Source organism: Mus caroli, unplaced genomic scaffold (assembly GCF_978045245.1).
Source record: "Mus caroli unplaced genomic scaffold, Mus_caroli_1 scaffold_1, whole genome shotgun sequence".
NCBI lineage: Eukaryota > Metazoa > Chordata > Mammalia > Rodentia > Muridae > Mus > Mus caroli.
Window position 1 is genome coordinate 117,849,173 of NW_028227256.1, and position 12,268 is coordinate 117,861,440.

At 43.1% G+C, this 12,268-nt stretch overlaps 1 protein-coding gene across 3 annotated transcripts in view; it reads right to left on the minus strand.

Moving 5' to 3' along the window:
- The window catches only part of Insig2 (insulin induced gene 2), a 29,127-nt gene extending 17,838 nt beyond the window's left edge, over nucleotides 1–11,289 (minus strand). The window contains exon 1 of one of the 3 annotated variants that reach the window (XM_085840603.1): nucleotides 11,206–11,289. The gene's annotated coding sequence lies outside the window, so the exon portion shown is untranslated. Of the gene's footprint in view, nucleotides 1–6,323; nucleotides 6,716–11,205 lie in introns of those variants that run through there. The other 2 variants (XM_021149934.3, XM_021150000.3) reach the window with 2 other exon arrangements.
- Between the last annotated feature and the right edge of the window lie 979 nt (nucleotides 11,290–12,268).

A 12,268-nucleotide genomic window follows, 5' to 3' on the forward strand; every position in this document is an offset into this window, starting at 1 on the left:
ATACTGTCTCAAAAACTGAAATAATGACACTGATAATAACAGCAATGACCCTGAGAGCTAAGTGTATTACAAGTGAAACAAGCAAAGGTCACGTCTATGCACCTAGCAAGAGGCATGGCTTGAATCAAATCCCTTGCTCTCATCATGATGGTAAGTTTCTCAAAATGCCAGGTCCTTGTTCCCAATGCATACTAACAGGTTTGAAATATGAAAATATCAAGTAGGCGTCTCTTCTGTCATTTAGTTTTGTCTTACTCAACTACACTACATCTACACAACTGCTTCACAATATCCTGGGCATCTCTGTAAGTCAGTAACTAAGGGACATGGCTTGTGAATCCTCAAACATTTTACCTGAATGAAGTTCATTTTATATGTATATGCGAGTGGGCCAGCTTGCCGCAATGCACGTGTGGTGGTCAGAGGACAATTAATGGAAGTCAGTTCTCACCTTCCACCATTGTGGGTCCTGGGGGCTCAAACTCGGGTTGTCACACTTAGCTTTACCCGCTGAGCCATCTCACACAGACAGAACCTCTAATAGCTAGCTTGTAATTCTCTGTAGAGCTGCTTTATAGGATATAAACTTTTTATGTCCGTCTTATTCACCATTAGATCTCTATTGTATCTCTCCATGAAGCAAGCTTCCTGCTTAGCCCACAGGAGTAGTTGCTCCACATAGCTTAAGCCAGGTTCATTCTTCTAGGATCAAACTCTCTGGCTCAGCAGTCCTTAGAAAGGCAAATCTGGAACTTAGTCATTTAATCATGCCTTTTAAGTGTGTACTTTTCAAACTACCTTAAATGAAAATTTTACAACAAAACTCAATGTCTATTTTCAGAACAGTGCTTACATATGGTCCATAGCCATATGGGCCCATCAAGACAGCTCAGTAGATAAAGGGGCTTGCCACCAAGGCTGATGACTTGAGTTAGATTCCCAGGACCCATACAGTAGATGCAAAGACTCAGCTCCTGCACATTGTCCTGTGGGCTCTACACACATAGTGTGGCATGTGCATGCCTACAAGTGCACGTACACACATAGACACACAGATACACAGAATAAATAGATGTAGTAAGAAACTTTTAAAGAAATAGCTATTATGAAATATGAAAACCCATAATTTTCAATGCCACTTAATGAACACTTAAACAACAGGTTTTTCTTTTTTAAGACAGGGTTTCACAAGCTGGTCAAGGTTGGTCTTAAACTTCAGATCCTCCCACCTCCACCACCCATTCTAAATGTACTCCTTACTCCTAGAGCTGAGATTATATGTGCTACCAAATCAGGTTTGTGTAGTGCTAAGAACCAAACCCAGGGTTTGATTTTTACTCACTGACCCATTTCCCAGCCCTGTGGAATAAAAATATAAATATACTACATCAGTGTGAAAAAATGCTTTAAAGTATAAAATAGCAACAAGCAAACAAACAAAATACCTCACATGGCTCCCTTACATACTGCATGAGACCAACAGCAAACCTGCTTCCTTTACTCTATATAGGCACAGCCACCCTACCCCTCCACAGAGCATGAGTAAGAGTCAAGAAACCACTTGCTCTGGATGTGAATTTTTCCAAAGCAGAATTAACAGCAACATATACCTTTAGTTCAATAGTATTTTTAGAAGGATAAATAACTTTAATTAGCTGGTCTTACCTACCTCCTGAGATAACTGGTCAGAACCTGTCAGAGAAGCCTTGGCATTCAGGTCAGAGGATCCCTTGCTGGTGGAAACTGTTCTGAGCATGGCATTATTTAGCATCTCTGGCTCCTGCCCACTAAATGCAGACCTCCCCCACTTGTGATGCCCCAAATTGTAGCCACATAATTTCCAAATGCCCTGGGGGGAGTTCTGTCCTCCAATGGAGCTGCTGACTGCTGGAGACTTCTCTTCTCACTCTGCTGGTCTACTGCAGACATTTTGGGCTGTTTATTTGTGTTTTCTCCCACTGCTGTTTATTCGACCTTTCCTGGCAGCCCTTCTTCTGTTTCCCACTTCACCCCCACAAGTTTACTTTAAAAATAACACAGCATTTGTTTCATGTTTATTTGAAGCAGAACCAAAAGACTAAGTGTGGTTATATCATAGCACAATGATATATAATTACCAGGGACAAAAATAAAGGCTACAAAATTTCACATCAATGTCCTAAAATTTTAGGACTGGAAGGGAGCCAGGAGACCATCTATTCCGGGCTGTATTTGAGCTTCATGCAAAGGAAAAACAAAAATGTGTATGTGTGCGGTTTTTTTCAGAGTTCACACACGTACTCAAAACTCTCCAGTATCCAAAGTCAACAGTGAGCCATCATATCAGATGAGGTGTGGCGACCCAACCCTGCTGAATGGACGCACCCCAAACTCGAGGTCAGATTGGGCTACACAGTGAATTTCAAACCAGCCTGGGCTACTGAGACCCTGTCAGAAAACAAAAACGAGGAGGAGGAGGAGGAGAATTTGGAGGAGGAGGAGGAAAATGTAGAGGAGGAGGAGGAAGAGGAGGAAGAAGAGGAGGAAGGGAGGGAGGGAGGGAGGGCGGGAAGGAGGGAGGGAGGGAGGGAGGGAGGGAAGGAGGGAGGGAGGGAGAAAAAGGAGGGAGAAAGAGAAGGAGGGAAGGGGGGCAGAAGAAGGAAGACAGGGAGAGAGGGAGAAAGGGAGAGAGGGATGGACGGAGGGATGGACGGATGCAGGCCGGCCCAATCAACCTAACAGTTCTCGCAGTCACTTTTATAGTGTCACACACACAGTCTGCAGATGAATTAACAAGATCAAGAAAGAACTACTACAGTGGAACAGAGATATAATCCCAGCACGTAGGAGGTGGAGACAGGAAGATCTGGAATTCAAGGCTGTCTTTAGCTACACAGTAAGTTCAAAGCTAGCCAAGGATACATGAGACACTGACTCAAAACAAAACAGAAAACTAGATCTGGGCTGGGAGAAGTGATTTCTGGGTCCTCTTAACGTGTAAACACGTACAATAATCTGGTTGGTCAAACACATAGGCAGTTCCAGGGAAGTATTCATTACCTCCTAGACAACAGTGAAGTTTCTTTTCAGAGAAAACTATGTTTTATGGGCTGGGGAGATGGCTCAGAGGGTAAAGGAGCTTGTGATACAAGCCTGACAGCCTGAGCCAAATCCCAGAATCCCAAAGTGGAAAGATTTAACTTCTCAAAGTTGTCCTCTTGTTTCCACATGTGTGCTGTCTCATGAAAGCCCCCCCCCCCCCTCTTCCCTGCACCACCACTGATGACCAGTCATAGCAAATTAAAAATTTTTAAATAAAAATTTAAAAGCACACTTATAATCTCAGCATTAGCTAGGAGTGTGGGGTATGCTAGAGGCTCTGGGAACAAATACAGCATAATTTATTTTAAAGATTCTTTGGCTATTAACAGTTTTTTGAAACAAATATACCTATATTTTAAGTATTATTCTTATATAAAAATGAAATTAGGTTCTCCAAAATTTTTAATCTTATTGAAAAACTTAGATCATAAAAAGTATATATATTTTAAGCATAATACCTCAATGGCTCCTAATGAGTCAATGGTAATAAATAGGCAAGTGTTTTTAATTCCATTGTATGAAATCAGATAGGCTAATATGTCCTTTTCTTTTTCTGTTTGAAACAGGATTTCACTTATGTAGTCAGGGCTGGCCTCAAATCTCTTGATTCTCCTTCCTTGTTCTCCAGAGTGTGGGGATTAGACTTGAGCCTCCAAACCTGGCTTAACTTTCCAAGGTGGCCAATCAACCTAACAGGCAGCCATGTCTGGGCCAACCACTTTGTCTCCATAAACAGAGTTCCTTCCACCTCTCTGCACAAACACCACACAAACATCATAGGTATCACATAGGAAACTTTTTTCTTTTTGTTTTTGTTTTTGTTTTTTCTGAGACAGGGTTTCTCTGTATATCCCTGGCTGTCCTGGAACTCACTTTGTAGACCAGGCTGGCCTCGAATTCAGAAATCCGCCTGTCTCTGCCTCCCAAGAGTTGGAATTAAAGGTGTGCACCACCACCGCCCTGCAGGAAACTATTTTTAATGTCCTCATGAACTACTAATTCCAAAACAATGCTTTCTACAATTTAAGAGAACACTTGACAAGAGGACATGCAGTAAGTATTCTACCTTGAGCCCTGATCTACAGTTTCCATAAAGTGCATGAATGAACACAGAAAAACAGTTTGCATAGTTTAGCTACTAGATCAGTGACAAATTATCAAAGCTGAAAAAATACTACCCCATGTGACTTAATAATGATAATGGATTCATATCGTTACCTTTAGATAGAAGAGAGGCCTAAGTAATTCTAGAGCACAAGTAAATCAATGTTTATGTTTATGTTCACCATCAAGATAATGCTTTCAGGTAAGCATTTGAGAAATGTATAGAAGTGAAATATAGTAACTTAAGAACTAGCTGGAATTTAGGCTTCTTTTGTTTTTTGTTTGTTTTTTTGTCTAGGTCGTTGACCTCAAACTCAATATATAGTCAAGAATGATGGTGAACTTATGATAAGATTCTCCTGCCTCTACTTCCCAAGCACTAGGATATCCATCGTGCACCACCACACCTGGTAAATCGAGTAACTTAACCATTTAGTTGCAAGCAAACAGGATTATTTATTTTTCAGTGACTAGTGTCACATTGGTAAGTTTGCATTCTCAGATGAATCTCTCTTCTGAGACTGGGTTAGATACATTAACAAATAAAAATGTTAAATTACTACCAACCCCCCCCCTTTTTAACACATGCTGTGTTCATTACAAAACAGAATGCGCATCAGCACGACAAAACCACAACTCCATGACATGCTTTAACCCTCCTTAAATAAAATCACACAGATATGACTCTCAAAAGGTGCTTAGAAGCTCTAGGAAGAAAAAGTGCATTTCCTCAGGACACCGACGCTCTTCTCTCCCCACATTAAAACCCAAACACAGAAACGATTAAACAAGCAACAGTCACACAGCGCACTGCTTTAAACAGAAAGCACAGAAAGCTTAGTCCTTAAAAAATGTTATCTACTGCTTGGTGATAATTTTCCACAAACAATAAAAACACTGTTTTTACTGAACTGTCCTTTATTTTTTCCTTTTCAGTATCTCTATCTAAAACACAATTATCAGTTTTAAAAGCATCAAATTTCCCCGAATACAAAACGACTCATAGATTGGTCATTTCATAAGAGATGCGAGCTGAATACTACGAAACCAAGTAATATCAGCGGTTACAAATCCAGAAAAAAGGATGGAGGAAGAAAACATCAGTCATTGTTTTCCCCCCCGCAGGTCATTAATTAACAGGGGACACCCCTTTATTCATTTTCGTTCAGTGGTTCACTATCTGGGCCAAACCCCAAAGCTAGGGCGGGGAAGGGGGGGGGGGCAGAGTTCAGGAAGCTCCGCATCGAAGCCTTGTTTGTTTTGTTTTGTTTTGTTTTAACCCAGAACTGGAGACTGTCTTTCATTGCTGTGGTTACTGAAACCAGCCAACATCAGTGTCCCAACAGTCAACTCAATTTGCTCTTTCTCCAAGAATTTCCTCACCAATCCTACAAAACAGTAAACACTTCAGGGTATCTATTTCACCCAACGACATAGTTAACACCACCCGCAAACAACTTTTCACTTAAGTTTTAACTCCTTTCGTGTCCCAAGCCCCATCCTCAGCAAAGCACTGTTTCCCTTTACCAGCCGGCTCATCCCCACAGAATGACGCTAAAGCCCCATTTACTATCACCAACCGACTTCTAGGCCCTGGCAACAACTGCTTGGCAGCACGCACTGATACATACCTAAAAGGTATTCACTTCCGATTCACAACCCCTATTCTTCAACTCAGGAGTCCTCTTATTTCGGTAGATTCTAAACTTCCTACGGTTATGTACCTAATTTCCATCCATCTCCCATACAAGCCTGAGTCTTCCTCCCAGACTACAAGGCACCGAGTCCGGGCAGGTGTACACTAGACAGCTGGCCCATCTCTGTCCCCAAACAGACCTCCAGGGTCGCCCTTTCCGCCGTCCTCCAGCCTTCTTCCACTCTGACAGTCCTCCACTGTCCAGGAACCTCGGCACCCCCCAAAGCCTGTCCCTCCATGAGCCCGCTGTTTTTTCCCTAGATCTCGCTGACCTCTCTCCAGGTAAGCCGGGGACCCCTCGCCCCAGCAGGCCCCACCTGCGGGTCCTGGATCCCCTAACACCAGCTAGGAGTGTTGCCAGCCTGCAACGTTAAAACATAAACAGCTCCTCTTCCCAAAAGCCACCGCCGTCCTCGAGCCGTTCCCGGCCAAATAAGCTCACCTGAGCTCTGCCCGGAGACCCCCAGTTCACCCCCGCCTCCGCCATCTTCAGGGACCGGCCCCCGACCTACTCCCCTCCCACAGCTCCGCCTGAGCCGCACTGCGCCTGCGCGGCCCGGCCGCTTCACGCAGACGGTAAGGGCAGAGGAGCTTCCGGTTGCCTCTGCGCACACTGCCTCCGCTCTGCGGAGACGGGGCAAAAGGACTTCCGGTGTGCGGGGCGCTCCGGGCTGGAAGGAGGCGGGGACCCTGTCTGGGAGCTGCGAAATCAGCTGTTGTTGGTGCCCTCGGGAGTCAGAGGTTCTGACGGGCGCCTGGACTCTGTGGGCGGAGTGAGGGACTCGTGCGTGCACGCACGCACGCGCGCGCAGCCCGAGACTCCACCCTCTGCGTGGGCCGCAGTTGCCAGCCCGGTGACAGGCTCCACGGTTGTCGCCTGCAACTTCTTCCCGCCTTGGAGTGTGCCTCAGTATCCTTTCTGAATACGGATTAAAGGCAGCACTTTGCATCAGCCGGACTCTCGAGAGACTTGCGTCAAAGACCAAGCAACACAAAACCTTATCACCTCTTAACTGTCAAAATCTGCTTTGACTTAAAGCGCTTCCTTCTTGAGACAGGGTCACACTGTGTAGCCTTAGCCGGTCTGACGCTACCCAGGTAGACCAGGCAGAACTCACCGAGAGCTACTTGTCTCTGCTTCCTTGGTACTAGGATCAGAAGTGTGCGCCACCACGCCCAGCTAAGACCTTCCTTTTAGAACTGGAACCCATAATTAGAGAGTGGATATTGTGCACTTTGGAGATGGTGCAGATGAGCTGTTGTTTTGGATAGAAAATGGTACAGAGAAGTTTTGTTTTCTTTATTCCTTGAAAATTTTAAGGTCTTGAAGTTCGAGTGGGGAAGTGGAGGGTGAATCCGGGAGATGTGTCAGGGAAGTGGGGAGTAAATATGAAAATGCATTGCATGAAGTCCTTAAGGACTCTTTTTTTTTAAAGAAAAATTTCATACATATACAATATATTTTGATCATTTTCCCTGCCCACCATTACATTCCTCTACAGAGTGTTTTTAAAGGCTAATAAGTGGCTTGATTACCTCCTCTGGGCTGTTCAATATATCTTTTGAGGGAGCTTAATCAAAAATATATTATGGTTGTGGTCTGATTGCATTGGTCTTAAGGAGAGTTTTGTAGGAACTATGGGCCTAAAGTAATTGCTATAATTTAGCAAGAGAATGTCATTTGGTTAAATGCCTTTGTTTTCATTTACTTTGAACTAACAAACAATCAGATAGATGCATCTTTAACAGTTTCTGATCATTTTATCAACACATTTATTTCTTAAAAGTAAGAGAAACTAAACTTGGACCAGAAGACTCAGCATGAACTAATATGGCTTTTCATGTATTTCTAATGGTTTTTGTCTAGCTAATCTTAAATTTAATTCCTGCAGGTTTTTATGCATAGTAATTGAAAGCCTAGGCTAATTCTGCTGCACAGATGAAGAGTTTTATAAGGAGAAATAAAAATACACATGGGATGGTTAATTGTCAACTTGGCAGGATTGAGAATCGCTATGGAAATACCTCTGGTTGTATGTCTGAGGGATGTTTCTAGAAACATTTTGGGAAAGAAGGAAGGAAGAAGCACGTGGATGTGAACAGCCCCATTAGGGTCATGAGTTGAATAAAAAAGAGAAAGCTCACTGAGCATCAACACTCCTCTCAGTTTTCTGTTTCTTTCCTGCCTATTCAGTCAGTGTGACCTCACGCTCGCCTCCGTACCTTACCCATGGTGATGGCCTGTGTCCTTCCTTAATGGGAGCCAAAATAAACCCATCCTCCCTCAAGTCCTTTTGCCAAGCATTTGTTTTTCACAGCAACATGAAAATTCAAAGCAAACTTATGTCAGGGTATGACTTAAGAGGGCGGTGAGATCATATTTATTTTGGCTTACTTTGAAGTTGGTTCTGTGCCATTGGACTGCTGGTGAAGACTTTTTGAAAGCTCAGTTGTGTCTCAGCACTGACTCCATATGTGAAGTCAGGCCCAATTGATCCTTTTTTTTTTCTAGGTTTTTCTTTTTATAGATACGAAGTAAAATAGTGAACCTGCTAATTTTTAAAGTCCTTTTAACCACTAGAAATTCAGTTTTTCTTTTTATAGATATGAAGTAAAATAGTGAACCTGCTAATTTTTAAAGTCCTTTTAACCACTAGAAATATCAGTGATTCGATAGTTCTGCTGTTGCCCTGCCCCAATAATACTTCTTGATTGTTCTTTCCGTGAGAGAGACCATTGGGCAAATTAGAAAGAATAAACACTGCTGCTTAATATAAGCAAACATCCACAGAAGTCATTGGGATGCCTTCACTTCCCTAAGAGCTTCATTTACTTCATTTACTTCTGTAAAGCAAGAAAAGCAGAAAGAACTTTTGCTTCTTTGAGATTATAAGATGAATCATTTACAATTTCATTTATCTCTTCTACAACTTCAACCTGAGCAGCTAGCAGACACCTTCAGACTTAATGGTAATTATTGGATGTGGGCGGATACTTCAGTTAAGGTTCTGAGAACCTGGCACTTGGAAATCTTACCCAAATTAAAAGCATCCAGACAGTAAAACCAAAGAACATGGCAGGTTTTTCTATTCAATAACTGGAACCCCAAATTCTAAAAACTATCTTATTTTTTTTATGGTAGTTTTTGTTTGTTTGTTTGTGGTCATATTTGAGTCAAGATCTCACTGTGTAGCAGGGGCTGACCTGAAACTCACTATGCAGACCAGGCTGGCCTTGAACCTGTAGAGATCCTTCAGCCTCTGCCTCCTAAGTGCTGGGGTCACAGGGGTCATGTGTCTGTATCACCAAAGCTGGAGGTTTTAATGTGAAATACTGCTTTTGTTTGGCCATAGCTTCTCTAATGCCAGGCTTATGGAAATCTGCCCTAGTATGGGGAGATCAACCACTGTAGTAGAACCTTTAAGATATAGGCAGGGCCTAATAAACAGCAATTATGCAATCTGGGCTCCACTCTCATGAATGGGGTGATTAAAGACTGGTATGAGTGAATTCATTATCAGAGAGCAGGTTGTTATAAGAAGAGCAAGCCTCTTGCCTCTCGGCAAGTTCCTGCCCTCTTACACGTGTCTCCTCTATATTATCTACCATGTTGCCTCATAGGTAAAAGGCCCTCCCCAGGTTCAACCAGCCTGGCCAAGTGTCTTAGACTTTGACCTTCCAAAACTGTGAGCTAAGTAAAAATCTCCATAAAAAGGACCCAGTCCCAGATAGTTTATTATCGCAAGCATAACAAAACAGACTAACACAGATACATAACTTAAGGGGCCTAAAAAGAAATTTTGCCTCTTTAAGATTATAGGATGAATCATTTCTTAGTTCATTCATCCCTTCTACAACTGTAACCTGAGCAGCTACTAGACATCAAGCACTGGGCCTTAAGAAAAAAGTAAATGGACAAATTCTTTTTTGCTGCTTACAGTCTAGTGAGAGAACCACAATAAATGGTTAAATTTATATGTAATAGCAATGTTAGTTATTTCTCTCATCGCTGTGATTAAATACCTGACAAGAAATGACTTGAGCAGTTTATTTTAGATCATGTCATAAGAAAGACTGCAGTCTGTCATGGTGGGAAAGTCTAAGGGGACAGGCGCATGAGTCTGCTGATCGTATTGGAGAATGGACAGGAAATGTGACTTAACTACAAAGCCTCCAGGCTCAGCCCAGTGACCAACTTTCTGCAGCAGGGCTCCACTACCTAAATACCACCAGGAGCTGGAAACAGTGTCCAAACACATGAGCCTAGGGGAGATACTGCATATTCAAACCACAAGTGTTAACAAGCTGTACCTTGAATGAACAGAGATACTTGGAGACTAAATGTGATTTCAAGTCAGAGTTGAAAACTGTGAAGGATCTGCCGAGAGCAGGCTGAAGAATAACTCTGAAGATACAATAGCTGGAAACTCAGTATGTTCCCAGAGTTGGCAGAAAGGCTGAGTCTCGAGGATGAGTGGAGGGAAGAGGGGAGGAAGATAATAATCAAAGATGGAAAAAGCTACAACTGAAGGCTATATATTAGCATCATGATTGGCCCTGTATTGTGTGTCAGGTACTGTGGTGTGCATGGGGGGTGGGAGGCACCCATGTGTACACAGGCACACGTTTAGTGCATGTATGTATGTGCATGTGTGTGCCAAGAAGTGATACTTGGTGTCTTTCTCATTCCCACCCTACCATAGTTTTTGAGACAAGGTCTCTCACTCACCCCGAAGCTCGTGAACTTGGCTCTCCTGGCTGACCAGCAAGCCTCAGGGACCCTCCTGTTTCTGCCGCCTCAGCACTGGGATCACAGGTCCATGCTACCATCCCCAGGTTTCATAGGGTTGATTCATTTACTCTTCCATGGCAAGCACTGTACCTACTGAACCATCTGTGCAGCCCTTGAATTCACTCTTACATCATGCATCCTAACCCCTCTGAATTCGACACCTGAGTAGTTCTCAGCATGACTGTAGATTAGGACCACCTGTGAAATTACAGTAATTCATGTCCTGTGTTTGACACCTTTCTAGGACCCCAGCTATACTGTACATATTCCAGTTTAATTACACTGAAGGACAGACCTGGGCCCATTCAATAAAGTTCTTGTATAATCCTAATACACTCTTAAAGAAACCCTAATGCAGACAGTCTAGCATCATTTGGCAATAAAATAGAAAAGGAGACAGAAGCTCAACACACATCTGTTCAATTCCAATGCCTATGGTCTTAGCCACTCTCTACAGCCTTGTCAACAATTGCATACAGTAAACAGTTAGAAACTCATTGAGACACAGAAATAAATGAGATAGAGCACTTACCTTCAGTACATTCATCGAGGGAAGCAGAGATGTCAGGAAAACAAGCCAGTCCAGCTCACATAAACAGACATAAGCAAATAGAGAACTCCCATTGAGATAAGACATGCCCCATTTTAATATAGATTGGTGTGGAAGGTGACCAATGACAGGGGATGTAGGACAGCAGGATTGCAAGTGTCAGCTGGGACATGGTGCAAGCATTTACTGAGGCAATGGCAGGGGTCACAGAATTGGCAGAGCTAACTGTCCCCTGATGTGAAAGTGATGAAAAGTACTGAGTGGAAGTGACTTCCAAGTTCTGAGCCAGAGAAGTGGCAGTGGAAGAACACTGTTGATTTAGCTAAAGAGTTGAGAGTTGAGTTGGGTTCGAATAACTTCAAAGGACTTAGAATGTTCAGATAGAGATATCCTCCAGAGCAGTGGAGATGCGAATCTATAACTCAGGTGAGCAAATACATTCATAAAATAGGAGCCTAAGATGGTTCCATTGGTTCAGCATTTGACTTATAGGCATGAGGACCCAAGTTCTGCCCTCAGAAGCCATGGAAAAAGCTAGGTGTGGTGGCATGTGCTTACAATCCCAACACTGGCAAGGTGGAGACGGGTGGAGAGCTAGAGCTTACTGGCCAGTCAGCCTAGGTGAATTACAGAGCTTCACCCCAGAGACTCTGTCTAAAAACCAGCAATGTGGAAAGCTCCTGAGAATGAGTGACATTTGAGGATATCTTCTGGCTTGCTCACGAGTGCACACACACACACACACACACACACACACACACAGAGAGAGAGAGAGAGATCGAGCTGTGAAATCACTGGCTGTAAGGGTGTGGTTGAAGACCCACATTGCATAGTGTGCATACTACATATGATTTTTAAAGAAAAATATATTGGGGGGATAGAGAAGGAAAACCTTCTGATCTTGCCTTATTGGATATGCCAATAAGCTTGTCCATTGGCAGTGACAGTGAACACAGTCAACACTTGATTGTCCATGACGAGTTTTAACACTTTCCAGACTGACTCTGGGAACACCATAGTGTTAGTGAATGATACAATGATGGCT